Consider the following 17,295-nt stretch of genomic DNA (forward strand, 5'->3'; position numbering starts at 1 on the left):
TTTTTGACATTTTTGACATTTTTGACATTTTTGACATTTTTGACATTTTTGACATTTTTGACATTTTTAACATTTTTGACATTTTTGACATTTTTGACATTTTTGTCATTTTTGTCATTTTTGTCATTTTTGTCATTTTTGTCATTTTTGTCATTTTTGTCATTTTTGTCATTTTTGTCATTTTTGTCATTTTTGTCATTTTTGTCATTTTTGTCATTTTTGTCATTTTTGTCATTTTTGTCATTTTTGTCATTTTTGTCATTTTTGTCATTTTTGTCATTTTTGTCATTTTTGTCATTTTTGTCATTTTTGTCATTTTTGTCATTTTTGTCATTTTTGTCATTTTTGTCATTTTTGTCATTTTTGTCATTTTTGTCATTTTTGTCATTTTTGTCATTTTTGTCATTTTTGTCATTTTTGTCATTTTTGTCATTTTTGTTATTTTTGTCATTTTTGTCATTTTTGTCATTTTTGTTATTTTTGTCATTTTTGTCATTTTTGACATTTTTGACATTTTTGACATTTTTGACATTTTTGACATTTTTGACATTTTTGACATTTTTGACATTTTTGACATTTTTGACAGTTTTGACATTTTTGACATTTTTGACATTTTTGACATTTTTGTCATTTTTGACATTTTTGACATTTTTGACATTTTTGACATTTTTGACATTTTTGACATTTTTGACATTTTTGACATTTTTGTCATTTCTGACATTTCTGACATTTTTGTCATTTTTGTCATATTTGTCATTTTTGTCATTTTTGTCATTTTTGTCATTTTTGTCATTTTTGTCATTTTTGTCATTTTTGTCATTTTTGTCATTTTTGTCATTTTTGTCATTTTTGTCATTTTTGTCATTTTTGTCATTTTTGTCATTTTTGTCATTTTTGTTATTTTTGTCATTTTTGTCATTTTTTGACATTTTTGACATTTTTGACATTTTTGACATTTTTGACATTTTTGACATTTTTGACATTTTTGACATTTTTGACATTTTTGTCATTTTTGACATTTTTGACATTTTTGACATTTTTGACATTTTGACATTTTGACATTTTTGATATTTTTGACATTTTTGCTATTTTTGACATTTTTGACATTTTTGACATTTTTTAATTTTTTGACATTTCTGTCATTTTTTACATTTTTGACATTGTTGACATTTTTGACATTTTTGACATTTTTGACATTTTTGACATTTTTGACATTTTTGACAATTTTGACATTTTTGACATTTTTAACATTTTTGACATTTTTGACATTTTTGACATTTTTGTCATTTTTGTCATTTTTGTCATTTTTGTCATTTTTGTCATTTTTGTCATTTTTGTCATTTTTGTCATTTTTGTCATTTTTGTCGTTTTTGTCATTTTTGTCATTTTTGTCATTTTTGTCATTTTTGTCATTTTTGTCATTTTTGTCATTTTTGTCATTTTTGTCATTTTTGTCATTTTTGTCATTTTTGTCATTTTTGTCATTTTTGTCATTTTTGTCATTTTTGTCTTTTTTGTCATTTTTGTTATTTTTGTCATTTTTTACATTTTTGACATTTTTGACATTTTTGACATTTTTGACATTTTTGACATTTTTGACATTTTTGACATTTTTGACATTTTTGACATTTTTGACATTTTTGACATTTTTGACATTTTTGACATTTTTGACATTTTTGACATTTTTGACATTTTTGACATTTTTGACATTTTTGACATTTTTGACATTTTTGACATTTTTGACATTTTTGACATTTTTGACATTTTTGACATTTTTGACATTTTTGACATTTTTGACATTTTTGACATTTTTGACATTTTTGACATTTTTGACATTTTTGACATTTTTGACATTTTTGACATTTTTGACAATTTTGACATTTTTCACATTTCCGACATTTTTGTCAGTTTTGACATTTTTGACATTTCTTATATTTTTGACATTTTTCACATTTCCGACATTTCCGACATTTTTGTCAGTTTTTTGACATTTTTGACATTTTTGACATTTTTGACATTTTTGTCATTTCTGACATTTTTGTCATTTTTGTCATATTTGTCATTTTTGTCATTTTTGTCATTTTTGTCATTTTTGTCATTTTTGTCATTTTTGTCATTTTTGTCATTTTTGTCATTTTTGTCATTTTTGTCATTTTTGTCATTTTTGTCATTTTTGTCATTTTTGTCATTTTTGTCATTTTTGTCATTTTTGTCATTTTTGTCATTTTTGTCATTTTTGTCATTTTTGTCATTTTTGTCATTTTTGTCATTTTTGTCATTTTTGTCATTTTTGTCATTTTTGTCATTTTTGTCATTTTTGTCATTTTTGTCATTTTTGTCATTTTTGTCATTTTTGTCATTTTTGTCATTTTTGTCATTTTTGTCATTTTTGTCATTTTTGTCATTTTTGTCATTTTTGTCATTTTTGTCATTTTTGTCATTTTTGTCATTTTTGTCATTTTTGTCATTTTTGTCATTTTTGTCATTTTTGTCATTTTTGTCATTTTTGTCATTTTTGTCATTTTTGTCATTTTTGTCATTTTTGTCATTTTTGTCATTTTTGTCATTTTTGTCATTTTTGTCATTTTTGTCATTTTTGTCATTTTTGTCATTTTTGTCATTTTTGTCATTTTTGTCATTTTTGTCATTTTTGTCATTTTTGTCATTTTTGTCATTTTTGTCATTTTTGTCATTTTTGTCATTTTTGTCATTTTTGTCATTTTTGTCATTTTTGTCATTTTTGTCATTTTTGTCATTTTTGTCATTTTTGTCATTTTTGTCATTTTTGTCATTTTTGTCATTTTTGTCATTTTTGTCATTTTTGTCATTTTTGTCATTTTTGTCATTTTTGTCATTTTTGTCATTTTTGTCATTTTTGTCATTTTTGTCATTTTTGTCATTTTTGACATTTTTGACATTTTTGTTATTTTTGTCATTTTTGTCATTTTTGTCATTTTTGTCATTTTTGTCATTTTTGTCATTTTTGCCATTTTTGTCATTTTTGTCATTTTTGTCATTTTTGTCATTTATGTCATTTTTGTCATTTTTGTTATTTTTGTCATTTTTGACATTTTTGACATTTTTGACATTTTTGACATTTTTGACATTTTTGACATTTTTGACATTTTTGACATTTTTGACATTTTTGACATTTTTGACATTTTTGACATTTTTGACATTGTTGACATTGTTGACATTTTTGACATTTTTGACATTTTTGACATTTTTGACATTTTTGACATTTTTGTCATTTCTGACATTTTTGTCATTTTTGTCATATTTGTCATATTTGTCATATTTGTCATTTTTGTCATTTTTGTCATTTTTGTCATTTTTGTCATTTTTGTCATTTTTGTCATTTTTGTCATTTTTGTCATTTTTGTCATTTTTGTCATTTTTGTCATTTTTGTCATTTTTGTCATTTTTGTCATTTTTGTCATTTTTGTCATTTTTCACATTTCCGACATTTCCGACATTTTTGTCAGTTTTTTGACATTTTTGACATTTTTGACATTTTTGACATATTTGTCATTTCTGACATTTTTGTCATTTTTGTCATATTTGTCATTTTTGTCATTTTTGTCATTTTTGTCTTTTTTGTCATTTTTGTCATTTTTGTCATTTTTGTCATTTTTGTCATTTTTGTCATTTTTGTCATTTTTGTCATTTTTGTCATTTTTGTCATTTTTGTCATTTTTGTCATTTTTGTCATTTTTGTCATTTTTGTCATTTTTGTCATTTTTGTCATTTTTGTCATTTTTGTCATTTTTGTCATTTTTGTCATTTTTGTCATTTTTGTCATTTTTGTCATTTTTGTCATTTTTGTCATTTTTGTCATTTTTGTCATTTTTGTCATTTTTGTCATTTTTGTCATTTTTGTCATTTTTGTCATTTTTGTCATTTTTGTCATTTTTGTCATTTTTGTCATTTTTGTCATTTTTGTCATTTTTGTCATTTTTGTCATTTTTGTCATTTTTGTCATTTTTGTCATTTTTGTCATTTTTGTCATTTTTGTCATTTTTGTCATTTTTGTCATTTTTGTCATTTTTATCATTTTTGTCATTTTTGTCATTTTTGTCATTTTTGTCATTTTTGTCATTTTTGTCATTTTTGTCATTTTTGTAATTTTTGTAATTTTTGTCATTTTTGTCATTTTTGTCATTTTTGTCATTTTTGTCATTTTTGTCATTTTTGTCATTTTTGTCATTTATGTCATTCTTGTCATTTTTGTCATTTTTGTCATTTTTGTCATTTTTGTCATTTTTGTTATTTTTGTCATTTTTGTTATTTTTGTCATTTTTGTCATTTTTGTCATTTTTGTCATTTTTGTCATTTTTGTCATTTTTGTCATTTTTGTCATTTTTGTCATTTTTGTCATTTTTGTCATTTTTGTCATTTTTGTCATTTTTGTCATTTTTGTCATTTTTGTCATTTTTGTCATTTTTGTCATTTTTGTCATTTTTGTCATTTTTGTCATTTTTGTCATTTTTGTCATTTTTGTCATTTTTGTCATTTTTGTCATTTTTGTCATTTTTGTCATTTTTGTCATTTTTGTCATTTTTGTCATTTTTGTCATTTTTGTCATTTTTGTCATTTTTGTCATTTTTGTCATTTTTGTCATTTTTGTCATTTTTGTCATTTTTGTCATTTTTGTCATTTTTATCATTTTTGTCATTTTTGTCATTTTTGTCATTTTTGTCATTTTTGTCATTTTTGTCATTTTTGTCATTTTTGTCATTTTTGTCATTTTTGTAATTTTTGTCATTTTTGTCATTTTTGTCATTTTTGTCATTTTTGTCATTTTTGCCATTTTTGTCATTTTTGTCATTTATGTCATTCTTGTCATTTTTGTCATTTTTGTCATTTTTGTCATTTTTGTCATTTTTGTCATTTTTGTCATTTTTGTTATTTTTGTCATTTTTGTTATTTTTGTCATTTTTGTCATTTTTGTCATTTTTGTCATTTTTGTCATTTTTGTCATTTTTGTCATTTTTGTCATTTTTGTCATTTTTGTCATTTTTGTCATTTTTGTCATTTTTGTCATTTTTGTCATTTTTGTCATTTTTGTCATTTTTGTCATTTTTGTCATTTTTGTCATTTTTGTCATTTTTGTCATTTTTGTCATTTTTGTCATTTTTGTCATTTTTGTCATTTTTGTCATTTTTGTCATTTTTGTCATTTTTGTCATTTTTGTCATTTTTGTCATTTTTGTTATTTTTGTCATTTTTGTCATTTATGTCATTTTTGACATTTTTGACATTTTTGACATTTCCGACATTTTTGACATGTTTGACATTTTTGACATTTTTGACATTTTTGACATTTTTGACATTTTTGACATTTTTGACATTTTTGACAATTTTTGACAATTTTTACAATTTTTACAATTTTTACAATTTTGACAATTTTGAAAATTTTACAAATTTGACAATTTTGACAATTTTGACAATTTAGACAATTTTGACAATTTTGACAATTTTGACAATTTTGACAATTTTGACAATTTTGACAATTTTGACAATTTTGACAATTTTGACAATTTTGACTATTTTGATATTTTTGACAATTTCGACAATTTTGACAATTCTGACAATTTTTACAATTTAACAATTTCGACAATTTTGACAATTCAGACAATTTCGACAATTCAGACAATTTTGACAATTTTGAATGGCTGAATGCATTTCTCATTTCTGAGAATCAGAAAATACGTTAAATTCGCGGAAGTTGTTTGCTCAATTCAGATATGATGCTGTTTGCTCACATTTCAAATTTATCTCTCGGAATGTTCCAGTTTAACCCGTACGCTCTGCGGCGTGTTTAGAAAATGGATGTTGGAAAAAAGTGATACTTGAATCTTTCGAAACTAATCGACTCAGCGCAGGTCCACGCCACATGCTGCGTTCTGTCTGCGTTATTGTGAAGGAAACCGAAATGTGTTGGGAGGTGGGCCCCCGAGTAAGGTGTAATAAATCTAATTGCCATAATAGTTTGCATGTGCGATGGTCTTGCAGATATTTTCCCGTTATTGGGAGTGAACTTCAAAGCTGCCCTCATTCTTCATTACTGACTCCAACCTCCGATTTTCCTTGCCCATAAAAATCTTTCAGCTGATGGAATCGGTTTACTTACAATCTGCCTCTCTAACCAGCTCAAATATTGAGCTGGGATTGTTTGCGTTTCTAAGTGGTTCGTTTGATCTGCTGCTGCGAATGTCTTGAGCGAGACTCAAGAGGAATTTGTACCTATCGATCTGGGACATATTTTCTCACTTTGACTGTGGAATTTATTGAATTTATTGATCTTACTTACATTTTCTCCACATGAGTTTGATTTACTTATAAGTTTTTTTTTCTCTCTTTTCAGGTATGCACATTTTTAAGATTGAACTTCAAGCGTAAGTTGTATCACCATCATATTATAAACATAGAAGGTGTTAAGGTGAAAAATCCAATCAACCTTTCAAAACGTCTTATCCGAAATTTGCTATTTAAAACGACTTCCTGTTGTTATGACAAAATTTGCAAACTTCCCCAAATTAACCAACATGAGGTCGGCGGTCGGTCTTCAATCTTGTTTCGATCGAGCGCGCGAATTCATTAAGGATTAGGATCGGCTTAAACCTCATAACCCACGATCTCAAACTCAACCGACTAAATGCCAGATAATCTTTTAGAAGGTTAAAAGATAGGGACGGAGACAAACAAAAAAAAACCGAAAGGAACCGAAAACGCATGTCATAAACTTCGCATCATCATAAAACGCGCATTTGCATAAATTTGCTTGCTGTTGCCGCCGCCAGATTATGATGAGGTTTCTTTTTTTTTTCTTGTTTCTTGGCAGAGGAACTGTCAACGTCTGTCTGTCACATTTTTGCTCACATGTTGTCTGCTACAAGTCGAAGGAAATTTGCTCTGAACATCCGTAGACTTTGTCAAATCACACCTTTTTTTTCGTTTTGATTATTTTTTAAAGTTTTGTTTTTTTTTTTCAAATACATTTGTTTTACGTTTTGAACATTTTTCATATTTTTGATCGATAAAATTTTTGGCATTTATGATACTTTTGACATTTTCTACATTTCTGGTAAATTTTTGGTGTATATGTCGGCTTTCAAACTTTGGATAATAATTTATAATTTTTTTTAAATGTTCTTTCTAAGACATTTGAAATTTTCGACACTTTTGATTTCCGAGACAAATGTAAAAGCTTCCGATTCTGTTTATTCTTTTCATTCAAAGTCACGGTCACTGATGTCATCAACGAACGACTACTGACGGACCACCCAACTCAAAATCCAGTTAGTTGTCAGTTAGGAGTTGACGTTTCACGTTTCAAATGCCGGAATCTGGAATTTGCATTCGCTTATGAACTGTTTGTTTGTTTGTTTTTTTTTTTTTTCATTTTACTGTTGGTGGATATGAATTCTAAATCTTTGTCCATTAGAAGCTTGTTATAGTTTTACGACTATTTTAAGTCATGACATGACAGTCAAAGGTGTGAAAAATAACAAAGCATATTCAAATACCTTTTTTCCAGTGTCAAAAAGAACAAATACATTACTGGAGCAAAAAACAACAACGAATAATCTTCAACTAAAATTAGCATTCGGAAATTTCTTCTGAAAATTTCAAAATTTCGACATTTTTGACGATTTGACATTTTTCGCTTTTTTGACATTTTTGGCATTTTTGACATTTTTGACATTTTTGACATTTTTGACATTTTTGACATTTTTGACATTTTTGACATCTTTGATATTTTTGACATTTTTGACATTTTTGCCATTTTTGACAATTTTAACATTTTTAACATATTTAAAATTTTCGAAACTTCTTAAATTATTGGCATTTTTGACATTTTAACAATTTTGACATCTATGATATTTTTGACATTTTTGACAATTTTGACATTTTTGACATTTTTGATATTTTTGACATTTTTGACATTTTTGACAATTTTTACGTTTTTAACATATTTAAAATTTTCGAAACTTTTTAAATTATTGGCATTTTTGACATTTTAACAACTTTGACATCTATGATATTTTTGACATTTTTGACAATTTTGACATTTTTGACATTTTTGATATTTTTGACATTTTTGACATTTTTGACATTTTTTGACATTTTTGACATTTTTGACATTTTTGACATTTTTGACATTTTTGACATTTTTGACATTTTTGACATTTTTGACATTTTTGACATTTTTGACATTTTTGACATTTTTGACATTTTTGACATTTTTGACATTTTTGACATTTTTGACATTTTTGACATTTTTGACATTTTTGACATTTTTGACATTTTTGGCATTTTTGGCATTTTTGACATTTTTGACATTTTTGACATTTTTGACATTTTTGACATCTTTGATATTTTTGATATTTTTGACATTTTTGCCATTTTTGACAATTTTAACATTTTTAACATATTTAAAATTTTCGAAACTTTTTAAATTATTGGCATTTTTGACATTTTAACAATTTTGACATCTATGACATTTTTAAATTTTTGACATTTTTTGACATTTTTGACATTTTTTGACATTTTTGTACATTTTTGACATTTTTGACATTTTTGACATTTTTGACATTTTTGACATTTTTGACATTTTTGACCCATTTTTGACATTTTTGACATTTTTGACATTTTTGACATTTTTGACCATTTTTGACAATTTTCACATTTTTGACATTTTTGACATTTTTGACATTTTTGATATTTTTGACAATTTTTGACATTTTTGACATTTTTGACATTTTTGACATTTTTGATATTTTTGACATTTTTGACATTTTCGACAATTTTGACATTTTTGACATTTTTGACATTTTTTGACATTTTTGACATTTTTGACATTTTTGACATTTTTAACATTTTTGTCATTTTTGACAATTTTATAAATTAAGACTATTTTGTAATTTTTGTCAGTTTTGTCATTTTTGTCATTTCTGTCATTTTTTTAATTTTTGTCATTTTTGTCATTTTGGTCATTTTTGTCATTATTGTCTTTTTTGTCATTTTTGTCTTTTTGTCATTTTTGTCCATTTTTGTCATTTTTGTCATTTTTGTCATTTTTGTCATTTTTGTCATTTTTGTCATTTTTGTCATTTTTGTCATTTTTTGTCATTTTTGTCATTTTTGTTCATTTTTGTCATTTTTGTCATTTTTGTCATTTTTTGTCATTTTTGTCATTTTTGTCATTCATTTTATTTTTGTCATTTTTGTCATTTTTGTCATTTTTGTCATTTTTGTCATTTTTGTCATTTTTGTCATTTTTGTCATTTTTGTCATTTTTGTCATTTTTGTCATTTTTGTCATTTTTGTCATTTTTGTCATTTTTGTCATTTTTGTGATTTTTGTCATTTTTGTAATTTTTGTGATTTTTGTAATTTTTGTAATTTTTGTAATTTTTGTAATTTTTGTAGTTTTTGGCATTTTTGTCATTTTGGACATTTTGGACATTTTTGTAATTTTTGTCATTTTTGTCATTTTTGTCATTTTCGTCAATTGTGTCATTTTTGTCATTTTTGTCATTTTTGTCGTTTTTGTCATTTTTCTCATTTTTGTCGTTTTTGTCATTTTTCTCATTTTTGTCGTTTTTGTAATTTTTCTCATTTTTGTCTTATTTGTCATTTTGTCATTTTTTAACGTTTTGACATCTTTGACAATTTTGACAATTTTGACATTTTTGGCAATTTTGACAATTTTGACAATTTTGACAATTTTGACAATTTTGACAATTTTGACAATTTTGACAATTTTGACAATTTTGACAATTTTGACAATTTTGACAATTTTGACAATTTTGACAATTTTGACAATTTTGACAATTTTGACAATTTTGACAACTTTGACAACTTTGACAATTTTGACAATTTTGACAATTTTGACAATTTTGACAATTTTGACAATTTTGACAATTTTGACAATTTTGACAATTTTGACAATTTTGACCATTTTGACAATTTTGTCAATTTTGACATTTTGACAATTTTGACAATTTTGACAATTTTTACAATTTTGACAATTTGGACAATTTCGACGATTTGGACAATTTGGACAATTTGGACAATTTGGACAATTTTGACAATTTTGACAATTTTGACAATTTTGACAATTTTGACAATTTTGACAATTTTGACAATTTTGACAATTTTGACAATTTTGACAATTTTGACAATTTTGACAATTTTGACAATTTTGACAATTTTGACAATTTTGACAATTTTGACAATTTTGACAATTTGACAATTTTGACAATTTTGACATTTTTGACAATTTTGACAATTTTGACCATTTTGACAATTTTTACAAATTTTGAATTTGACCCGCAGTGTCATCACCTTTGTTTGGAAAAGGACAACATGACCTTCGCAGTAACTTCGGAAGGTAACTTCCGCGATATGCTCACCGGGTTGCTGTGCGCCGGCATTTTTTTCGGAAATGTGGGGTGGGTTTGTGTATTTTTGTGTCCTTGAAAAATTACCGGGTCGCATCCATCCGTTGCAAATGTTGTTTTTTTCTGCATTCTCCACCACAGAGACGGAATAACAGCTGCTGTTAGAGACTGTCTTTCTTCCTCTGCTCGTTCTATCATTTTATGACAATTACTCATTCCGCGTGTATGTTCGCGTTTTTATTTATTGACCCCAGGCGTTTCGTTTTTGTTACAAACAAGCGTATAGTAGGCTGTAAACAGTCTGCCGTGAAAGTTGTCATCGAGGCGGCACAGGAATCTAGGTTAGGTTTGTTGACATTTGTGCGCAGAATCCTGTCGTGGCGGCCTGCATTGGTCGTTAACACTCCGACGAAGACGACGACGACCGACGAAAGGTTCGTTCTCGAATCGTGTTGTACCGTGTTTAGCCACAAACAGCACAGGGTGTGTCTTGCTAATTTATGGCGACAAAAAAATGCATCCCATATGGGGGGGTACTGATCGCACATTTTCGTGACAACGCGGTTTGGCGCTTTTCGTTCAAGCATTTTGACATAAAAGGTTTAAAGATTTGCTAAAATCGATGACCTTTCGAGAGATGGCGCCAGTGATTTGTTTGTGGTTTTCTTGGTAAGACTGTCGATCGGTTAAAAAGGGTACAGAAATTACCACCTTTGGTTCCGGATCAGATTATTGGCAGCTTTGTTTGTTACGCCCAAACCAAGAGGCTGACGACACTCGTAGACGCTTAAATAACTCTATGGTATTTTTAACCCATCTCCCCCGACCTCTTCGCTCTTTTCGAATGACGACGACAATTGCGTTGAAAATATTCGCAATCGCATTGTCTCTTTCCGTCTGACACTTTTCAGGGAAAATCGCAATACACCCAGAATAAGAATGGATTATTCCATTTTGTCTGTTCTCAAGTGACATTTTTTCTTACAGCCAACTCTCTATTTTTGAGTGGTGTATCGCCTTTTCGTTCTAGCCCCAGGAAATGTTTCTGAACGCCGGATTTGCCGGCAGGCGAGCGCATCACGTGCGGCCGGGTTATTCGTTTGTTGACGCTGCCGGTTTCCCCCAGGTTGAACCCTCTGCCCCGCCGGGATCTGACGGACATTTTTTGACAGCTGCTGGCTGGCTGGCTGCTCGGGGAAGAAGGTCATCCCGACTTGGATGGGAGCAGTAGTCCCGTTCTGGCGGCCTGACCTGACGCAGTGCAGAGATTTCGAGTCGATTTCGCGCGTCGTTTTCACTGTGACGCGTCTAGGATGTCGCGTATCCCCTTCTCCGGGTTGGCTAGACAGTGTATCAGATTAAGCGATAATCGTTAGTCGGAAATCGGTACTAGATAGGGTTTGTTCCTGAAGAAGTTAGTAAGAGTTCCGGGAAAACTCACATCCGGTTGTGAAGTCGCGCGAGAATGATTTATTCACGGTCTATTTAGTTCGGATTTACGCGTCCTTGACCGGTTGGTGTTGACGGAGTGAAACTTTTTCGTTAAAGATCAACGAGACTGTCGTCTTGCTCTTTAGCAGGAAAAAGTCATCTCGGATTGTCACCTTCCATTGGATTATTATATGTACTTCAGGCTGTGTGTGTGGATTTTGAAAGTGGACTATTTAAGTGGAAGCGAACTCATCCAATAGGCTGCTAGTGGCCCCAATTAAGTGTAGAACATTCAATTTAGAATACCTTCTACACAATTTGGAGATTTCAATAGTCAGATGCAATCTCTTTACTGCCATGAGAAACTCAAAACGCCAAACGTCAATTAAGCTTTATCAGTAAAACCGTTACACATAGGATATGCGAGTCTATTCAGCAATAAATATGGTTGTCCGATTGTGACCAAGGTTGCCGAAATTACAGAAAAATCTATAATTTCACAGAGTTTTGAGCCATTTTTCATCACAGAATCTGTGTCACAGAACACAGAATTTTTAAAATATTCACAGATTTCACAGAATTTAAACATTTATTATGCTTTTTTTTAAAATAATTTTTTATGTAAATATAAAATTTGGATCTTTGAATCGGAAAATTATGCTAAAATTGGAAATGTTATTTGATTTTTCTCTAGTTGAATTTAAAAACACGCAATTTGTCATGACTTTCGAAAGAAATTTATGGAAAAAGCATCACAGAAATCCGTCCCAGAATTTTTGGGTAAAATCACAGAAAACCAGAAGCTTTTTCGTCAAAACACAGAATTTTTTTTCGACAACCTTGGTTATGACCCGTAAAAACGATTGAACCAGACATACGTGCATAAAATGGAAAGAATGCATTGCTGATTTAACTTACTAGATTTGTTGAACTTTTGTGGTAAGGAGCATGAAATTTTCTGAATTTTCCTAAAATAAGAAGCTCTAAAATTTCTCATTTTTTATATTTTTGAATAGGGTTACCAGAGTCACCCAGCAAAAAAAACAACTAGCCGGTTAGGGTCATATAGACCCGGATTATTGTTTTGGTTGTAAAACAAAAACAAAAGCTATGATCATTTAGTATCCTAGAACTTTATTTCGGTGATAGCTACGTTACTAGAGCTTGGATATGCAATACTTTAGCAGCGTTGAGTTGGTTATAAAAAGGACTATCTTGCCTATTATTTTCAGATTTTTAAATTTACGTTGTTTGAGATTTTTACAATGCAAGAATACATGATAAAAATAATTTTGCACAATCGCATTGGAAATTCTTCATTGTCAATTTGAAAACTTATGAACTTCACTTTCAGATTTTTTTTGGACCCAAATGGTTAAGAAATATAAGAAGCCACACTAGGATGCTCACGAAGTTCAGCATCGTAGTGGAACCCTTGATCTAAACTATGGTAAAATGTCTATGGTTATTTTGGATAACTTAAAGCAGACCCCCTAGCTATGCAGTAAATCCGTTTCCGGCAGGCAAAAAGTGTTGCCTGTTTAGAAGCCACCCAGCAAATAACTAAAAATGAACAGTTCCATGGATCGCAATCTGTGCAACCGGTTTTTACGCAATGTGACAGATGTGTTCTGATGGACAAAGAAATTTACGTTAAAACCGGATTTAAGAGATCAAATTCTTCAAGATGCCTACTCATGAAAAGGTTCCAACCAGATTCGAATTTGTTTTCAGGTTTATTTGTGTAAAATATCATGATTTTGCAAAGATTTTTCTTCTGTGGTAAAAATAATATGATAATACATGACTGAAAAAAAGTAAGAGTATTTCTTGAAATCAACGGTAATTCATTTTTTCCTTTCCTTTCCTCTATTTCCTCCATAGAAAGTTTTTCGATCAAATGAATAAAAAAATACACATTTTTAAAATACACACGTTTATAACTGCCCGGAATCTAAATGATCAAAGCCTTACTAAACCGATTTTTACAAACTGCACCATATTGAAATTGTCCAAATGTCTGCTATCAGATGCTTCTTAATTTTGCTTCGTCAAAAAATGGGTGTTTGCATCAAATATAACCTGTTTTGCTTAAGTCGTTTTGAAAACTTTTGATTGATATGATTAAGGTTGCAAGGACCAACCGTAGAAATCTGTTCTGCATTTTCTGGAGCTTGAGTTTGTGCACATGACCCCCACACCGGAGCAGCGTAGAAGATCGCGAGTGCAATTATTAGTTTGTTACCCCTACAGAGGCGGGATCTACGTTTTATCAACGGAAACAAACACCTGGCCAAAGCGGAGCATTTTAACAGTGTCTTCTCAATATGAGAGCGGAATAATAGTTTTTGATCGATCAACAATCCGAGATAAGTGACTTCAGCGGACCACTCAACCGTTATGCTATTCATAGTCACAGCGCAAGATAGGGGAGGTACCAGTTTAGGGGATTGCCTGTGCAGGAACAGAATGGCTTGGGTTTTAGATGCGTTTATTTTTACTTTTCACTTATTTGCGTAATCGACAAAGGTGTCAAGGCATCGCTGCAGTTTGTTAGTAATTTCGCGAGGTTTCCTCTCTTTGACGGCAATTGCAGTATCGTCCGCGAATAAAAAGAATACGCAGCCATCGCCGAGTGATGGGATATCGGAGGTGTAAAGGCTATAAAGCAGGGGGCCAAGCGGGCTGCCCTACGGAACACCTGCTGGAATGGCGTACGTGCTTGATAGGGATCCATTTAAAGATACCTTGAACGACCTTTGTTGATAATAGCTACGGATGATTTTTATCAAATGTTTCGGGAAATTGTTAAGAACAAAGCTTTTTCACAAGTCCTTCGTGCCAAACATTGTCAAAGGCTTCTAGTCTAGTAAAGCCATAGCGGTTGACTTGAAAACAGCCTTATTCCTACGGATGGTGTTCATTACTCCTATTACTAGTTGGTGGATGGTGGAGTGACCATGTCAAAAACCAAACTGTTCAGGCAATAATATATTGTGGTCCTGTACGAACTGTAGCAGACGGTTGGGAATAAGTTTTTCGAACAGTTTGCCCAGCGCTGAAAGGAGACTTATAGGTGGGTAGCTTGAGGGCAGAGTAGGGTCTTTTCCGAGTTTGAGAATCGGAACGATCTTCGCTTCCTTCCAGATGCTTGGATAATAGTGCAATTCTAAAAACTTGTTGAAGATAGTGCTGAACAGCTGGTAGGCTTTTGTGTTAAGCTTCTTTGAGATAATATTAAAACTCCATCAAACCCTGGAGCTTTCATGTTCGTGGTAGCTCTCAGCGCTGAGCTCACTTGTTCGGCAGAGATTTGGTCTTCTCGGGGTACAGCGCAAGGGCAGTTATCAAGGGTGTGGACGCATTGGCAAACCTGAATTACAAATGGACTGGCCATGTTCGAGCCAACCAAACGCGATGAGACGATGTGGTTTCCTATCGCATCTGCCTTCTCGACAGGTGAAATGAGCAGACCGTCACTAACTTTAAGAGGGGTAACTGTTTAAGGTGTACTTTGGTTACTTTCCAGAATGGTCTGGAACGTTCGTCCAAGTTTTGGAGAACACGTCCAAAATTTTTGTTTCGGAGTGATTCCATTCTGGAAGAGATCATCTTATTTAGATCGAACACTTCTATCTTACGGTTCAGATCTCCGGTCCTCTGAAACAAGCGTCTACGACATTGCGAAGTCTAATAAGGAGCTGGATGTGGAAGTCAATAGCAATAAACTTACCCCTCACAGGAACACGTCGGATGCACGTCTCCTCGGCCACGGCGATCGCTCGGTGTAGTTTCTCTAGAGCCCGATTGATGTCCGCCTCGTCCTCGAGCGGCGGGTCCTCTTCGATGTTTTCGTCGACCATTCGTGAGAAACGAACCCAGTCGACCCGATGGTAGTCCTTGTGGAGTTGTGGTGGACGCCGAGCTGCATTGGAGCCAATACTTGTCACCACAGGGTAGTGGTCAGACCTAAGCTCGTTTTGCACCTCCGGCTTAGAAATCGTGGTGTTAGACAGGAACAAATCCAAAGTCGAAGGGTTTCCAGCCCGGGAAACATACGTTGGTTCGTCCGGAAATTCCACTGTGTAGAGCCCATGCTGCGAGTGGTCGAATAATAGCCGACCATTTTGATGATAGTTTCGCCATGCTTCGTGGCGGGCGTTGGAATCGCCACTGCTTACAAATCGGCAGCTGGAACGTGTGATGGTAGTGAGGTTCCTGGAGAAGTGTGCTGCCTACCCGTTGCTGACGAAGCACTGCCTTGGTCAGTACACTGCCATGAACCGGACGTTCCCAGTCGTTATCTCAACCTCTACACTTATGACTTCGGTGATGGTGGTGCGAATGTGCGGCAAGATCTTGAAGATTAATCATTTTCGTACTACGATGGCCACACCGCCCCCCTGGGGATGGTGCGGTCAAGCCGTACGATGATGTGATCCGGCAGCCAGAAACTGTCGCCGGGCTTCAGGTGGGTTTCAGAAAGTTGACCCACGTCGATGTTGTGCTTGCCGAGGAAGTCATCGAGCTCGATGTTTTTTGCTCTAATAGAGCAAGCGTTCCAGGTGAGATCAGTAATGGGTTCACGATCCATACTATAAACTTCCCGAGCACCTCAATTTGTTCAGGTTTGTTGCGGCACCGACAAAGAGCGACCGTCATCTGCTCACAGATGTTGAGAAGTTCTTCCGAGGAGAACTTGTCCGATTCGTCAGTTGCTATTGTTGGGCGCCAACCAAGGGGAGATGGCGAACCTTGACCGGCGGTGGTTCCGGACGATGATAGATATACTGTGTGCTGAGACCGAGGCATAAGTTGAAGCGGAGGAAAGTCCTTGTCGGTCCTTGACGCAGATTTGCTTTGGTTTCTCCCTGGCTGGCGGGCAGCTACGGTCGTTGCCCCGATGATCAGCTCCACAATTGGCACATTTTGCTACAACATCTCCTGCGTCATTTGCGGGACAGTTCGAAGTGACGTGGGGCTTGGCACATAGGCTGCAGCGTGGCTTAAGGAAGCAGTTTTTGGTACCATGACCAATTGAATGGAGGCAACGCTGGCACTGGGTAACATCCGTGCGACCACCACGGTATTTTTTTCCAACGGATTCGGACGGAAAGAAGCTTGTACCGGTTCTTGAGCTCTTCTTCAATAAGTTGGGTGTCAGCCTGGGAGCCCCGGGATGACAGCTTTGAACGGCTTGTCACCAGGGATTTCGTGTGTATAAAACTCTGCTTTACAGTTTTTCGGGAATGTCGTGATTGCGTCGTAGACTGCTCTGGAGCGGGCGTGGATCTTGGTACCCACACCGCGCAATTCGTATTCGGCTACTACGCCCACCGATGCGAGACCACTGATCAGTTCCTACAGGGGTACGTTGCAGTTTCACTTTGGCCGGCGGCCCTCCAGAATTCATATTTTTGATGGAACCACCGAAATCGCCGATTTCACTTGCGTTCG

At 32.5% G+C, this 17,295-nt stretch overlaps 1 protein-coding gene and 1 long non-coding RNA gene across 2 annotated transcripts in view; both read left to right on the forward strand.

Annotated features, from left to right (window-relative positions):
* Positions 1–17,295, forward strand: part of LOC129744210 (tensin-1) — a 357,316-nt gene that overhangs the window by 212,088 nt on the left and 127,933 nt on the right. The window lies entirely within an intron of this gene.
* The window catches only part of LOC129744218 (uncharacterized), an 88,193-nt gene that overhangs the window by 53,229 nt on the left and 17,669 nt on the right, over positions 1–17,295 (forward strand). The gene's annotated exons all lie outside the window — the stretch shown is intronic.

The sequence above is a fragment of the Uranotaenia lowii genome, chromosome 1, assembly GCF_029784155.1.
Source record: "Uranotaenia lowii strain MFRU-FL chromosome 1, ASM2978415v1, whole genome shotgun sequence".
Classification (NCBI taxonomy): Eukaryota; Metazoa; Arthropoda; class Insecta; order Diptera; family Culicidae; genus Uranotaenia; species Uranotaenia lowii.